At 46.7% G+C, this 16,832-nt stretch overlaps 1 long non-coding RNA gene across 1 annotated transcript in view; it reads left to right on the forward strand.

The window, feature by feature from the left end:
• The first annotated feature begins 1,055 nt into the window (after positions 1–1,055).
• LOC146347480 (uncharacterized) overlaps positions 1,056–16,832 on the forward strand; it is a 33,665-nt gene continuing 17,888 nt past the window's right edge. Inside the window, exons 1-4 of the long non-coding RNA XR_014789884.1 lie at positions 1,056–1,137; positions 1,845–1,906; positions 2,102–2,182; positions 3,684–3,789. This is a non-coding gene — a long non-coding RNA (uncharacterized LOC146347480). The remainder of the gene's footprint in view (positions 1,138–1,844; positions 1,907–2,101; positions 2,183–3,683; positions 3,790–16,832) is intronic.

A 16,832-nucleotide genomic window follows, 5' to 3' on the forward strand; every position in this document is an offset into this window, starting at 1 on the left:
TCCTCAGTCTTCATTTTAGGAAAGTTTATAGCACTTCAGGCAGCTAAAAGCCTATAGGCTGGCTCTGGGTAACAGTGACACAAACCTGATGCAAAATTTTGGAAGTGAAGCAGAAACCGATGGTTCTGTCCTCTTTTGCAGGCCTTCCTTACAAGGCGGCAACTCACGATTGGGCAAAAAAGAAAAGAAAAGCATCATCAAAAAAGAGGAAAAGGGGGGCACAGAGTTGCAAAACATTTGCGTGTGCTCATTTATATGTATAGATGCAAATTCAGAAATAATTTTACTATAATTTAAATAGAAACACAGTGCGTCTCCCCGCAGTGGGGAAGACTGTGAGCAGGTGACCTGTGTTTCCGTTCGGTCTGCTGTCCAGGTGCTGACTTAATTTGTACCTTCAAGGTCACTCCTCTCCCTTCTTCATTATGGTTCTTTGTCTTGAAACCAAACTTGGACTGGGCAGCCCTTCAAAGAGATCAGGGGTTCCCCATGCAGCACATGCAGGCACCATGGTGCCTGTGGGCACCTCCAGTGGCGCCCACACAGCTCGTCACTCCTTGCTCCCCACAAAAGTAAATAAGAGAGCAATCCTATGGGGAGAGACGGCCGCCTCCGAACTCGGTGGCAACCGCCTATCCACGGCAGGGTGGGAGGAGCAGTGAGGAGCGCATCTCCTCTGTGGTCTAGCCTCCCTGCAGTCGTGGCTAGACAGCCGACTCTGGCTGTCTAGCCGCAGGACCTCGGAGCGTGGAGTGGGGAGGCTGGACAAGACATAGGAAGTGTCACACCAGCACTTCCGACCTCCCACCCTGTCCCACCCTGTTTCCCCTGCTTCATGTTGCTCTTCTGAGTGCAGAGCGCAAGGCCGATCCATGCTGCCTATGAGGCAGCAGAGGAGGGGGAGGTGGTTCTCCGGGAACCAACCAATCCTATGGCTGTCTAGCTACTGTCTAGCAGCCATAGGATTGTGCCCTAAATAAATAAATAACATTAGGGTTCCAGTTCTCCTTCCTGTTCCTGAACCTGCCACTGATCAGCTGTTCAGTGGGCAGGAAGAGGAAGCAAGGCAAAGGGGCAGAGTGGAGAGAAAAAGTGAGGCTAGAGGCTGGGAGTGGAGAAAAACAGCAAGATAAAGGGGTGAGTGGGAAAGAAAAGCAAGGCTAGGGGCTAGCAGGGAGAACGAAGAAGGCTAGGGATGGGGAAGGGAGTGAAATAGTGGGGAAAGGGGTTGGGGAGAGACAGAGAGGCTAGAGGCTGGGAGAGGAGAGGGAGGGATGGCAGGAGGGAGGGAGAGCAAAGAGGAAAGGTCTGTGTGGACAGAAGACTGGGAGGGCCGGAAGCAACTCTTCCCATTCCCAGTTAGTGCAAACCCCCCTTTTTGTATCACATCAAAAGCACTCAGCAGGAACACACCCAGTAGCACGAGTGGCTGCTCACCTGCCTGTGCTGGGGACAATGACCGACTCCCCGGCGCAGACACCATTAGGGGCCCTGAACCTCCCACTCATACAAGTTGCCTTTCCTACAAGTGCATAGAATATGCCCCAGCAATCCGTGGGAAATCATTCCCAGATAATTCATTAGGATTGGTGAGATAAGCACAATGTCCCTCTCACAGAGGAGGCAGACCAGGGGTGGCATCTAATGTGAGCATGGGCTGCTGATATGAAGGACTCCCACTCCACTGAAGTCAATAGGGAAGCTCACATATTCAGGAACCCCTTGTGTGCATCACATTCATATCCCAGCATCTCTTTCCTGACTGGGGAAAGGCAACAGAGTTCGCCATTGTGTCTGTGAGGCCATATTTCTAATATTGACATTAAATTTTGTCTGCCTTTTAGCTGCCCACTCTCCCAGAATTGTGATATTGTTCCACACGACTGCACAGCCTGATTTACAAGACGTAAGTACGATATAGTGGATTATTTTATATCATCCGCAAATTTAGACTGTCCACTTTTCATGCCTTTTCCCAGATGACTGTTGAATATGTTAAACAGCCTGGCCTCCAGTGGGACATTGTGAACTTTTGCACTCTTCATTCCAGAGAGAGAGAGAGTGCGCATTTACGTCTGTTCTGTTCTATTCTATCTTTCAGACTTTCAGACTTGAGAAACAGAGCCATCATGGCAAAAGTATAAATGTTTATGCTGCTATCAAGCATCTTTCTAGCATTTAGGTATGTTGCCTTGACCTATTTTTTAAGGGATTATTTATATGTAACAGGCTAGAAGATTACCTGTGGCATAGTTTAGGCTGAGATATAATGGCTGGCACAAGGTCATCACATGAGCTCCATGGCTGATGTAGGATTTGAACCCAGATCTCCCTGGTCTAACAACGAAGGTCCCTTCTACTGCTGGTCCTCCCACCCCTGCTCGAGCAAATTTGCCTCTGCTCGCTACCCTTCCTGGGCCAAGAATTATTAATATGCTGTAAAGTTGCTCCATGTGCCTGGGTGTTCAGCATGCTGCCGAATGCGTCTGCACAGAGCTCTCCACCTCTCTGCATCTCCTTAGTGATGAAGTGGCTCTTGGGCTGCTAAAGGTTGAGTGCCACTGCTCTAAGCAGCAGCAGACTGATTCAGTTAAATAAACACAGAGACTCAAGAATGAAAACGGAGGTCTTACATTAACATCTTGCCCAGAATGTAATGTTGCTCCAGACTAGTCATGTTGCAACACGGATACGTGAATCCAAAAGCCACAGTGTGGAAATAGCCATTTGGGGGACCTATTCCAATGTCACAAAATTCTGAGCAAGCTTTTGAGTTCCCCTGAACTCTTCATCAAGCTAGATGTTAAACAAAATGGGGGAGATAAAAGACTGGGCATGATGTTGTCTGGGGTGCATTTGGAGTTATGCAGACATAATTGGATTAGCCTCACTAGATGCCAGACAGATTGCAGGATGCATCTAAGGCTGTTGGGAAAAGACCATTTTTTAAAAAGCAATAAGGGCTGTTCCCCTTTTTTTGGAAAATAGAATATCTAGCAGTTGCTTGGACAGAGCCCTTAAAACCTTATACCAACCTTGACTGAGGGGTACAATTAAAGTCAGGGAGATTCACACCTCATGGCACATACCCCCCATTCCTAACTCCCTCCTGTTATGAAGTGGAATGAGTTAGTAACATACAACAGAGTGAGTACTGGCAATGCAACTCCAGGCTTTCTTCAATGAAACTGATTATCTGAATCTTTTCCAATCTGGGGCCAAGCCTGGGTTTGGGACAGAAACAGTCTTTATCGCCTTGCTGAATGGCCTGTGCCAAGACTAGACAAGGGAAGTGTATCCCGGTTGGTTCTCCTGGACTCCTTCTGGGATGTGAGGCTGGTATGGGACTTGGTTTTTGCAGTGGCTCCATTCCTATCTGGCTGAGCATTCCCAGAAGGTGATGTTGGGGAACTATAGTCATTGGCCTTCTGCAACTTGGCACCCTCCAGATGTTTTGGACTACAACTCCCATCAGGCCCAGCCAGCATGGCCACTGGGCAGGGATGATGGGAGTTGTATTCCAAAAATCTGGAGGGCACCAGGCTGGGGAAGACTAGCCAATGGGTTTCCTCAGGGCTCTGTTTTGTCCCCTATGTTTTCTTAAACCTACATGTTCATCTACATGCATCTGCTGGGGGAAGTCATCTGGCGTTTAGAGCTGGATCTCTATCTCTCTTCTTCAGCTGATGCCAAGGAGGCTGTGAAAATCCTGAACCATTGTCTGGAAGCAGTGATGGATGGGATGTGGCCAAATACACCGAGGCTCGGTCCAATCAGTACAGTCTGTTGGTCAGTAGACAAGCCAATCTGGGACTGGAGGTACAGCCTGTTCTGGGTGGAGTTGCAACCACCCTGAAGGACCAGATTCACAGCTTGGGGGATGCTCTTGGGCCCAGCATTGCTTCTGGAGGGCCAGGAAGCTCCTGTGGCCAGGAGTGACTTTGCCCAGCTTCAGACAGTGTGCCAGCTGTGTCCCTTCCTGGAGAAGTCAGATTGGCCACAGTAATCTATGCCTTAATCACCTCTTGTTTAGATCACTGAAATGTGTTCTACATGGGGCTATACATGAACACTGTCTAGAAATTACAGCTAATGCAAAATGCAACAGCAGACTGTAGCCGGCATGCATTTTATAGACCATATAAGATGGGGCTTGTACCAACTACACTGGCTTCCAATTTGTTTCTGAGGCCAGTTCAAGGAGTTGGTTCTTCTTACCTGCCTGTCTTTTCTTGGGACCAGGATATCTGAAAGACTGCCTCTTCCCATTTGAGCCTGCGTGGAATATGTGGCCTTTATCAGAGGCCCTGTTGTAGTGGCGTGTAATGTCCAGGGCTAGATCTACACTAGTGCTTTTTTATCAGTATTGAAGTGCACTGATAAATGTAGGGGCACATTACACATCCCATATCCTGTTTTTCTAGCGTTATGTCCCACTTTTTATTCCGTATTATCCAAAACACAGCAACAGATGCCATTGTGTGTCCTATGAGGTATAAATGTGCAAAAGGGATATAGCATTACCATGATGGGATTGTATCAATATGATCCCACGAGGCGTCGATCTGGCACAGGTTTCTTCTATAATTAGGATGAGGAGGGGCAGATCTGGACTCATTCCAGACACAAACCACTACATCCGTAACAATGCTTACTTAACGTTAGTATTATAGTTAAATAGCAATATTAATGACATAGCAAATAAAACACATTGTATAATACAAACTCTAACTTTGAATCACAGTTCGCTACAAAACTTAACGTTACCGTTACACTGGCAATAGCTGCTTTCCCAGTTCGTCCAGTCTGTTGTTGCCAGCTCCTGTTATGGAGGTTCACTCTTCCTCTTGGGCTGAGGGCTGCTCTCTCTGCAGCTAGATCTACGCTACTGCTTTATGGCAGTATTGAAGTGCACTGATAACTGTTGGGGCACGTTACACATTTGATATGCTGCTTTTGCAGTGTTATTTCCTGCTTTTATTCCACATTATCCAAAATACCGCAACAAATGTCATTGTGTGTCCTACAAGGTATACATGCGCAAGAGGGATATAGTGCTACCATGGTGGGATTGTAACGATGCGTCACAAGGTGTGGATCGGGCCTGCCTCTTCACCACGTTGCTGCCACCTTTCCTGAACTTCCTTTTCAGCTCCTTCCTTCCCTCTACAGCCATTCCTTGCCTCTTTTTCCCTTCTTCTCCCCCCACCAACACCAGCCATTGCTTCAAACTTCCATTCCACTCTCTTCTTCCTCCATTCTGTCCCTCTCCCTCTTTACACAGCTCACATCCCAAGCCATTCAGGGGCAGGCAGAGCTGGACCTCAAGGCCAGTTTATAGTCAGGGAACAAACTGTAGTCATGGTGAAGTCCTGTAGTCATGGTGGTGCTATGATTTAAGGGTGTGGGTACACCAGACAGAGCCTTTTCTGTAGCAGCACCACAACTGTTGAACTCTTTTCTAAGGTAGGTTAGATTGGCTGTTTCCTGCCCCCTAGCTGAGCAGAGCAGAGGAAGCTGCTCCAGCTCATCTAGGGCCTATAAAAGCAAGCAAGCTCCCAGAGAGAGAGAGTGGTCAGAGTGGGCGAACAGAGAGAGCAAACAGGAGTTGGCCAGGGGAGCTCAGTAGGGGAGGTTAAGGGGGAGGCCCCTAACATTTTTTAATGCTTTTCTTGTAACACACACTTCCATACCAGGGGACTCTGTTCTTAAACACCAGTGAATAGAGGACAAAGCACATGCTATTCCAGTAAAATCAGAAAGCTAGAAACATAAAGGGAATAGAGACTATGGAAGGAAAAGACTCTCCAGTGGTGGTGACCTACAAAGCCTCTGCAATGTTTGTTTTCTTGCCTGAGATCAACATGGCCTACATGTGCAACAAGGGCAAGTTGATCACACTGTTGGAAGAAAAAGTAAGAGGACTGGAGTGATGAGTGTCAACCCTCCAGGGAATAAGAGAACATGAAGAGTTCTTGGCTGGAACGGTGGAACTACAGCAGCAAAGTGAAGAACAGAAGCTAGAAGAGCAACAGCAAGCTGAGGCAGAAGAGGTGAGGTGAGGAAAAGCAAAGTAGAGCATACTCCTTGGAAAAGGGTGGCAGTTAGGAGCAGAAGAACTAGAAGCCACTCTGCACCAGTTGAAGCAGTGGAACTACAGAACCGTTTTCAGGTACTTGAGGATGCGACCAGTGGACAGTCTGCAGAGGAAGAATTACAGGGGACCCCACATGAGAGCAAGCAAGAGGCTGAAGGTCAGTCAAGCAGAGGCAATGAAACCAAGGCCTACAACAAGAAGAAGAGAAGAGTAGTAATGGTGAGAGACTCTTTGCTGTGTGGGATCGAAATCCAAGTATGTTGCGAAGACCTATGGAACTCGCCAGGTATGCTGTCTCCCAGGAGGATGGAATAGAGATGTGACTGAAGGGCTGCCTACACTCATAAAGCCCACTGATGGGTATCCCTTTCTTCTCATCCATGTGGGAACAAATGATACCACCAAGCGGAGCTACGAAGAAATCATGTCAGACTTTGAAGTTTTGGAAAGGAAACTCAAGAACTTTGGGGCCCAAATAGTTTTCTCATCCATCCTTCCAGTAGTTAGAAGAGGGATAGAAAGGGAAAGAAAAATACTCCAGATGAATGACTGGCTACGAAGGTGGTGCTGATGTGAGAGATTTGGATTCTGGGACCACGGGCTATACTTCCTGGAGGATGGACTGTTGGCAAGTGACGGGTTGCACCTCACAAAGGCTGGGAAGAATGTGTTTGGCCACAGCATGAAGAACTTCATCAGGAGGGCTTTAAACTGAACCCTACAGGGGAGGGAGATGTAAAGTTAGGGGTAACAATGGATGAAGGCTCATGCACCACAACAGAGAGAACAGCTATAATAGCACCCAATAATAGTCATCTTCTAATAGTCTTCAGAAACATGTAGGAAGAAAGCCAGACTATAAAGCACATGGCCTTCCATGTCTATACAGTAATGCCCAGAGGATGGGAAACAAACAGATCCAACTTGAACTCTTGATACAGGGAGGGGGGGAATTATGACTTGATAGGTGTAACTGAAACTTGGTGGGATTACTCCCATGCCTGGAATACAGCAATTGAAGGATATAACTTGTTCAAAAAGAACAGGAGGAACAGAAGGGGAGGTGGAGTTGCACTATATGTTAAAAATACATATCTCTGCACAGAAATACAGGAGGATGAGCCCCATCAAAAGCATCTGGGTTAATATAAACGGAGCAAAGAATAAAAGGAACATGGTGGTCGGCATCTACTACTGCCCACCCAATCAAGGAGACGACGAGGATGAAGCTTTTGAAAAGCAAATTGCCAAGGTTTCAAGGAAACATGATGTAGGGGGGACTTCAATTTCCCCAATATTTGTTGGGAGACAAATTTGTTGGGAGACAAATTCTGCAAAATGTGGCCCCTCCAAGAGATTCCTGACAATTCCAACAAGAAAAAAAGGCAGAAGACAATGGAAGAAGACAGTGTGGCTTCACAAAAGCTTAGAGATGACCTGAAAACAAAAAACGACACACATAGGAAGTGGAAGGAAGGCCAAACTACAAAGGAAGAGCACAGGCAGGTAGCACAGAATTGCAGGGATGGCATCAGGAAGGCTAAAGCTGAGAACGAGCTGAGGTTAGCGAGGAATGCTAAAAGCAACAAAAAGCCTTTCTTCAGATACATGCATAGTAAAAGACAGAGGAAAGAAATGGTAGTTCATCTACTAAACAAGAATGGCAAAATGATAACAGATGGCAAAGAAAAGGCAGAAGTGCTCAATTCCTACTTTGGCTCAGTCTTCTCCTGAAAGAGGGTCTATGAGCCCCCTGGCAAAGATGAAGTACAGGCTGAAGGAGCAAGATTGCAGCTTAAGATTGATAGGCATATGGTCAAGGAACACCTAATTACTTTGAATAAGATCAAATCACCAGGGCCAGATGAACTGCATCCTAGAGTAATAAAGGAACTGGCAGAAGAACTCTCAGGGAATGCTTATCAAATTTACAGATGACACCAAACTGGGCAGGATAACTAATACCCTGGAAGACAGAAACAAAATTCAAAGTGATCTTGATAGACTGGAATGCTGGGCAGAAAACAACAGAATGACATTCAATAGGGATAAATGTCAAGTTCTGCACCTAGGAAAAAGAAACCAAATGCACAGTTACAAGATGGAGGATACGTGGCTCAACAATACTACAAGCGAGAAGGATCTTGGAATTGTTGTCAATTACAAGCTGAATATGAGCCAACAATGTGATGTGGCTGCAAAAAAGGCAAATGCTATTTGGGGCTGCATTCATAGATGTATAGCTTCCAAATCCCATGAAGTACTAGTTCCCCTCTACTCAGCACTGGTTAGGCCTCATCTGGATTACTGTGTCCAGTTCCAGGCACCATACTTTAAGAAGGATGCAGACAAACTGGAGAGGGTTCAGAGGGCAACAAAGATGATCAAGGGACTGGAAACAAAGCCCTATGAGGAGAGACTGAAAGAACTGGGCATGTTTAGCCTTGAGAAGAGAAGACTGAGGGGAGATATGATAGCGCTCTTCAAGTACTTGAAAGGCTGTCACAGAGAGGAAGGCCAGGATCTCTTCTCGGTCAGCCCAGAATGCAGGACACGGAATAATGGGCTCAAGTTACAGGAAGCCAGATTCCGGCTGAACATCAGGAAAAACTTATTCACTGTTAGAGCAATATGACAATGGAACCAGTTCCCTAGGGAGGTGGTAGGCTCTCCCACACTGGAGGCATTCAAGACAAGGCTGGACAGCCATCTGTCAGGGATGCTTTGACTTGGATTCCTGCATTGAGCAGGGATCAGGGATTGGACTTGGTGGTCTTGCAGGCCCCTTCCAACCCTATTATTCTATTATTATATGATTCTATGAATGTTTGCCTTGCTATAGGTGGGCAGTAAAAACTGTTCCAGTTCACCTGGTTTTGGATGGATTTATGTGACTGTCTGATTTGTTTTTCAAATATTTCCATTTTGCTTTTAATTGGTTGTTCAATATGTAGTGTTTCATTGTTGTTTTAAATTGTACATTGCCTTGAGGGCCCTGGTGGGCAGAAAGGCAATCTATAAATATTCTAAATACTATAAATAAATACAAAAACAAATAAATCAATAAATACTGACAGCAACATCGAGAGATAGCTTGCACCCAATTTTCCTGTCACCTCCCATGCAATGCTTTTCAAAGGAGTCAGTTCACAAATTCAGCTGCCAAGTGAAAAGAAATCAAGTCATGTGAATTGGCCCTCAGCTTTTCCTTCCATAATGAAAATAAAGTAGATTTGTGCTGCTTCTTTCCCTTAGGAATGTGTGGCATATACATATATAGAGAGAGGTTCATTTCCAATGTTACTTCAAATATGTTTATACCCAATGGTGTAGAGGTGGGTGAGAATTTTGGTTCCATTCAGTTTTGATAAGAATTTACCAAAATTCGCAAAGTTTTCCATATTGAGGACCTTGAGATTTTAAAAAATCGAATGTGGGGGAAACCAATTTGTTCATCCTGGCAGAGGGCTTTCGCACTTGGCTCTTAGAAGTCTAGCTTTGATTCCTTGAGTATTCTACCATGTTTGTGAATTAGGGTGGTCACCTCTTTTTTTCTGACAGGTTCTTCCTCTAACAGCTACATGGTAGGCAAGTATGTCATAAGAACATAAGAAGAGCCATGCTGGATCAGACCAAGGGTCCATCTAGTCAGCATTCTGTTCACACAGTGGCCAACCAGCTGTCAACCAGGAACCCACAAGCAGGGCATGAGTGCAACAGCGCCCTCCCACCCATGTTCCCCAGCAACTGGTGCACATAGGCTCACTGCCTCTGGTACTGGAGGCAGCACATAGCCATCAAGACTAGTAGTCACTGACAGCCTTTTCCTCCAGGAATTTGTCCAACCCCCTTTTAATGCCATCCAAACCCATGGCCATCACTACTTCCTGTGGTAGCGAATTCCATAGTTTAACTATGCGCTGTGTGAAGAAGGACTTCTTCCTGAAGAAGTATGTCATGGTCCCCTCCATGCTGGGAATAGCTGTACCTGTTGATTTTGGCCAGTGCCAATGAGTGAGAATTTCATTTCAGTTCTTTTTTTATAAGAATTTACCAAAATTTGTAAAGTTCTTTATATTCAAGAGAGAAGGAACTTGAGATTTAAAAATTTGAATGTAGTAGAAAGTGAAACTGTCAGATTCGCCCACCCACCACATGGATGTCTTCGTTCAGACAAATGCAGTTACCATGTCAGAGAGTTAGACACATTTCCTTCCTCCTTCCTTGGATTTGCGCCTTGCCCTCTACTGGCCTGCTTTGCCTGGGTGTGGGGTAGGGACATACTGGTTGTGTTAAATCCATCTTGCGTTTTGTGAATTGTCGGGCACACAGCAGATCAAGACCCTACGCCTTTCGTTCTGTCGTCTGTTCATTGACAGAGTTGGAATTCTTTTCAGGGATGTGTGAGAATTTTGTTCCTGTTTGCAAATGTGCACTTGTGCTAATGCGCACTTGTGCAAACCTCCCCCACCCCAAGTAAAAACCAGGCCACAGAATCCAGACAATTTGGAAAAAGCTGGTCCACTGAGGAATCTGCAGGTTGGATTCACAGAAATCCAAACTCATTTGAATCCACTGCAAATTTCTCTGACATCCCTGGTGTGGTGCTAGATCTGCTGTGTGCTATTGCATGGGTAGCTTACTCTGGCCAGCTGTGTGCCTTGGAGCCCCACTCCCCCATCTCCTGGGCCATTCTCCTTATGTACACATTTTCCTGAACATTTTCTAGCCTCTGCTGGAAAACAGAAGTATGCAAAATAGACATCTTAAGACACAGGTGGTGGTGTACATGTTGTAAGGAAGTAAATTCAACAGTAGTCCTCAGAATCTCATCTGTAACACAGGCTAACTTTAAAGATTTTCAAATAATCCAAAAGTAATACAATATTAGCCAAGTGTGGCAAAGGGGCTTGCGTAACTCAGTGAAGCCATAAGCTATGTCGTGCAGGGCCACCCAAGACGGACAGGGCATGGTGGAGAGTTCTGACAAAATGTGGTCCACTGGAGAAGGAAATGGCAACCCACTCCAGTATTCTTGCCAAGAAAACCCCATGGAACGTATCACAAGGCTAAAAGAGATGACGCCAGAAGATGAGCCCCTCAGGTCAGAAGGTGTCCAATATACTACTGGGGAAGAGCAGAGGGAATTTCCAAGGAGCGCCAGAAAGAGTGAAGCGGCTGGGCCAAAGCCGAAAGGACACTCAGCTGTGGATGTGTCTGGCGGTGAAAAGAACGTCCGATGCTGTAAAGAACAATATTGTTTAGGAACCTGGAATGTCAGATCAATGAATCAAGGTAAGCTGGAGGTGGTCAAACATGAGATGACAAGATTGAACATCGACATCTTGGGAATCAGCGAACTAAAATGGACAAGCATGGGCGAATTTAATTCAGGTGACCATCACATCTACTACTGTGGGCAAGAATCCCTTAGAACAGCGGTTCTCAACCTGTGGGTCGTAACCCCTTTGGGGGTCGAACGACCCTTTCACAGGGGTCGCCTAAGACCATCGGAAAATGGTCCTTAGGACCTAAGGCATGCTGCTGGTGGCCCCGGCCCTGGAGGTGGCCGCCGCCGCGAGGCTCGGTAGCGCCCCCTCCCGCCGCCGCGAGGCTTTCTTTCTCCCCCTCAGCCTGAGCGCGAAGAGGGGCAAAGCCTGTCGGCGTCCGCCCCTGCTCATCTCGCCCTCGCTCATCTCCCTCCTCTCTGGCTGTTGCCTGAGCCGAAGGGGAGGAGTTTGCGCCTCCACTCTCCGGCTCCGCTTTGCACCTACGCCACTTCCAGTCACGCGTGGGAGGGGGTCGGGGCAGCGCACGTGTGAGCACCCTCCCGCCGGAGCCCCGAGGAGGGCGGGGCAGCGGTGGAAGAGAAGGGGTCCGGGTGGAAGGGCTGCGGCGCACGGTTAGCGGCTGCCTCGCCTCGCCTCGCCTGCCCCCTCCTCAGCCCTTCTCTTGCAGGCGAGGGCTGGGTGAGTGCGGGCGCCTGGCCCTGACTTTTTTGGAAAGCAGTTTGCTGCTTTAGAGGGACGCTGCTGCTGCTGCTGCAGTGGCTAATAACCTTCAGATAGAGCGGGCATCTCCTGTGTTAGGAGCGGAGCCCCATTTTCCAGACCAGTGCACGAGCTGCTTGGGCACTGGCTGGCTGGGGGATCCTGGGAGTTGTAGGACTTTTTCCTGTCTAAATAGCCCTAGGATTGCACCTTTAGTCACACAGTTGATGCGCCGTAAATGTTTATGCTGGCAAGAAGGGAAAATCCAAATAGCTTAGGCTTTGCGCTCCTCGCGGCCAGCCTTCGGGTTTAGAGCGACTGGATCCAAAAGAACTAATAGTTGGCTGCTACCACCATGCCCTCTATGGATGCAGAGGATAAAAACAAGACACAATAACCACAGTACCAGAAGGCTCACGAAAGAACATTATGCATGAGAATATCATGTTAACCATTTTGCAAATGTCTTTATTTGAATTCTCTATTTCTGAAGGATTGTGTCAAGATAAGAGTTCATGCAGCACTTCCATTATGGACTTTCAAATGTCATGCAAATTATGATAATGATAGGTCATTGAGGGAGCAATCCTATGGCCGCTAGACAGTGGGGCTAGATGGCCATAGGATATGTTGCTTCCTGGGAACCGACCTGTTGGTTCCCGGAGAACCAAGCTCTCCCCGCTTCCACGCAGCCCCATCCTCTGCGCTCGCAAGAGGAGGACGGAGCGGCCAAAAAGGGGCATGGCTGGGGGTGTTCCATGGAGGGCGGAACTCTGTCATACAGCGGCCTTCTTCCCCACTCCGTGCTCCCACAGCTAGACAGCCTCAATCAGCTGTCTAGCCAAAAAAGGGCAGGAGAAGCACAGAGGGAACAGTCCCTCTGTGCTTCTCCTGCCCTGCTTTGGATAGGTGGTCTCCCCTAAGTTCAGAGGTGGCGGCCTATCTGGATAGGATTGCTCCGTGAACCACAGAGATTTGCCTTTGTCCTAACTAATGGCCCTTAGCAGGGATTTCATTGTCTTTGATTTTCACCTCTATTCTGGGATATTTACTGGGAATATTCCCAGCATATTTACTGGAAAATTAAGGCACCATTGAGTTGAAGAATCTGTACTTTCTTGCAAGTGTGATCGCTTGTTTGCATTTATAACTAGCCCTTCCTTTGAGGAAGTTGAAGCGGTGTTTCAGCTTCATGATAATAATGGATAGTAGATTAAGCTGAGAGACAGAGATCCAGCAGCAAATCATTGGTTAATTAATCCAAGATTTGCCGGGGTCACATGCCGCCACCATTTTGAATACGCAACCTCCAATTGGAGGTTGCTCCATGCATAACTCGGGGAACCATCCTCCTCCATTCAAAGACCCTCCAGCCCAAAAAATATGGCTTTACTGGACTCGGAGGATACTACCCCCCCATGCAGTCCTCACTGCCCTCATGTCATAAGAGGAAGTGGCTGCAGAATCAGGCAATGGCTTTTTAAGAAACACAAACAGCTCCTCAAAGGAGCTTAACGGCAGATTCAGACCAGCCAGCCTTCTGAAGGCCTCAGCAAGCTGCTGAAACACTGAGTCAGTTTGCACGTCGTCACAGCCGCTATGGGTTAATTCACCAGGCTTTTTACACATACTGTCGCAAAATGTAGCAATGTAGTTTACTGTTGTTATATAAGACTGTTACCCATGCTACACCATGCTTCAAGACAAAATTTCATTTATCTGTAATTAGAAATAAATATTTCACAATATATAATTACATATTGTTTTTGTGATTAATCACTATGCTTTAATTATGTTCAATTTGTAACAATGAAAATACATCCTGCATATCAGATATTTACATTACGATTCATAACAGTAGCAAAATTACAGTTATGAAGTAGCAACAAAAATAATTTTATGGTTGGGGGTCACCACAACATGAGGAACTGTATTAAAGGGTCGCAGCATTAGGAAGGTTGAGAACCACTGCCTTAGAAGAAATGGAGTAGCACTCATAGTCAGTAAAAGGGTGGGAAAAGCAGTACTGGGGTACAACCTCAAAAACGACAGAATGATCTCAGTATGAATCCAAGGCAAACCATTCAACATCACAGTAATTCAAGACTATGCCCCAACCACTGAGGCCGAACAAGCTGAGGTTGATCAGTTCTATGAAGACCTACAACACTTTCTAGAACTAACACCAAAAAAAGATGTCCTCTTCATCATAGGGGATTGGAATGCTAAAGTAGGAAGTCAAGAAATCACCGGGATAACAGGCAAGCATGGCCTTGGTGTACAAAATGAAGCAGGACAAAGGCTAATAGAGTTTTGCCAAGAGAACACGCTGATCATAGCAAACACTCTTTTCCAACAGCACAAGAGGCGACTCTACACATGGACATCACCAGATGGTCAATAATGAAATCAAATTGATTATGTACCTTGCAGCCAAAGATGGAGACGCTTGATACAGTCAGTAAAAACAAGACCTGGAGCTGACTGTGGCTCAGATCATGAGCTTCTTATTGCAAAATTCCGGCTTAAATTGAAGAACGTACGGAAAACAACTAAGCCATTCAGGTATGACCTAAATCATATCCCTTATGAATATACAGTGAAGGTGATGAATAGTTTTAAGGGATTAGACCTTTTAAGGGATTAGACCTTTTTCCCAAAGAAAAAGAAATGCAAGAAAGCAAAATGGCTGTCTGATGAGGCTTTACAAGTATCTGAGGAAAGAAGGGAAGCAAAAAGCAAGGGAGAAAGGGGAAGATATATCGAGCTGAATGCAGAGTTCCAGAGAACAGCAAGGAGAGACAAGAAGGCCTTCTTAAATGAACAATGCAAAGAAATCGAGGAAAACAATAGAATGAGAAAGACTAGAGATACTTTCAAGAAAATCGGAGATCTCAAGATTAATCGGGTGGCAGCGTTTTGTGCAAAGACGGGCATGATAAAGGTAGGGATGTCAGAGAATTCCGCCACGGATCACGGTGAGACCGAGCATTCGGCCCCCCGAACTCCATGGCAGAACAGTCTGCCACGCCCACGCCCCCCAGCGGATCCCCCCCCGGGACGAGACTTACCTGGAGCGGATGTTCCGGGCGGCAGTGGCTCCGGCAGCGGCGGCGGCTGGTCTTCTGACCGGCTGCCACAGCCGCCATTTGCAGTCTTGGGGGGGGTTGGGTTTTTTTTTTACAAGACGTGATAGGCTACGTAAAGATTTATGTAGCCTATCATGGGTGGGTAAAAAAAAAAACTGCGTACGCAAATGGCGGCGGATATGGCCGCCGCCATTTGCGTTCCTTATTTTTGGCCGTCTTAGTCTACATAAATATTTACATAGTCTATGACGGCGAAAATAAAGGGGAACGCAAATAGCGTAGCGGGCGCTATTTGCGTCCCTTTTTGACACACGTGCGCTGCCGTAGCCGCTGCCATTTGCATACGCGGTTGTTGTTGTTTTCCCCCCAGAGCCCTCCGCAGCCGGAAATCCTGCTGTGGACGGCTCTGGCCTGGGCTGGGCCTGGCCGGCTGCTCCGCGGAGCTGCTGCGGAGCACAGCCAGCCATGGAGGATTCCGGAGGGGAGGAACGGATCGCCTCCCCCCCCCCCGTCGAGGATTCCAGGGGGAGGGATGGAATGCCTCCCCCCCCCATCAACATAATCCGCGGAAAGGTAAGTGACTTTCGTACATCCCTAGATAAAGGACAAAGAAGGCAGGGACCTCACAGAAGCAGATGAGATTAAGAAGAGGTGGAAAAAATACACAGAAGAACTATACAGGAAAGATCTTAATGTCCCTGATAACCATGATAGTGCGGTCACTGAACTTGAGCCGGACATCCTAGAGAGTGAAGTCAAGTGGGCCTTAGGAAGCATTAGTAACAGCAAAGCTTCTGGAGATGACAGTATTCCAGCTGAGCAATTTAAAATCCTAAAAGATGATGCTGTTAAAGTGCTGCACTCAATATGCCAACACATTTGGAACACTCAACAATGGCCACAAGACTGGAAAAGGTCAGTTTACATTCCAATTCCAAAGAAGGGCAGTGCTAAAGAGTGTTCAAACTACCACACAATTGCGCTCATTTCACATGCCAGCAAGTTGATGCTCAAAATCCTACAAGCTAGGCTTCAGCAGCATGTGAACCGAGAACTACTGGAAGTACAAGCAGGGTTTCGAAGAGGCAGAGGAACTAGAGATCAAATCGCCAACATTCGCTGGATCATGGAGAAAGCAAGAGAATTCCAGAAAAACGTCTATTTCTGCTTCACTGGCTACGCTAAAGCCTTTAATTGTGTGGATCACAACAAATTGTGGCAAAATTCTTAAAGAGATGGGAGTACCAGACCACCTTACCTGTCTCCTGAGAAACCTGTATGAGTGACAAGAAGCAACAGTAAGAACCAGACATGGAACAACCGATTGGTTCAAAATTGGGAAAGGAGTATGACAAGGCTGTATATTGTTGCCCTGCTTATTTAATTTATATGCAGAGTACATCATGAGAAACGCCAGGTTCAAGGAATCACAGGTCGGAATTAAGATTGCCAGTAGAATTATCAACAACCTCAGATACGCTGACGATACGACCCTAATGGCAGAGAGCAAAGAGGATCTAAAGAGCCTCTTCTTGAGGGTGAAAGAGGAGAGTGCAAAAGCTGGTTTGAAACTCAACATTAAAAAAACTAAGGTCATGGCATCTGGCCCCATCACTTCCTCGCAACTAGAAGGGGAAGAAATGGAAGCAGTGACAG

This window comes from Heloderma suspectum, chromosome 4 (genome assembly GCF_057233095.1).
Source record: "Heloderma suspectum isolate Gila_16-S chromosome 4, 16-S_ref, whole genome shotgun sequence".
Lineage (NCBI taxonomy): Eukaryota > Metazoa > Chordata > Lepidosauria > Squamata > Helodermatidae > Heloderma > Heloderma suspectum.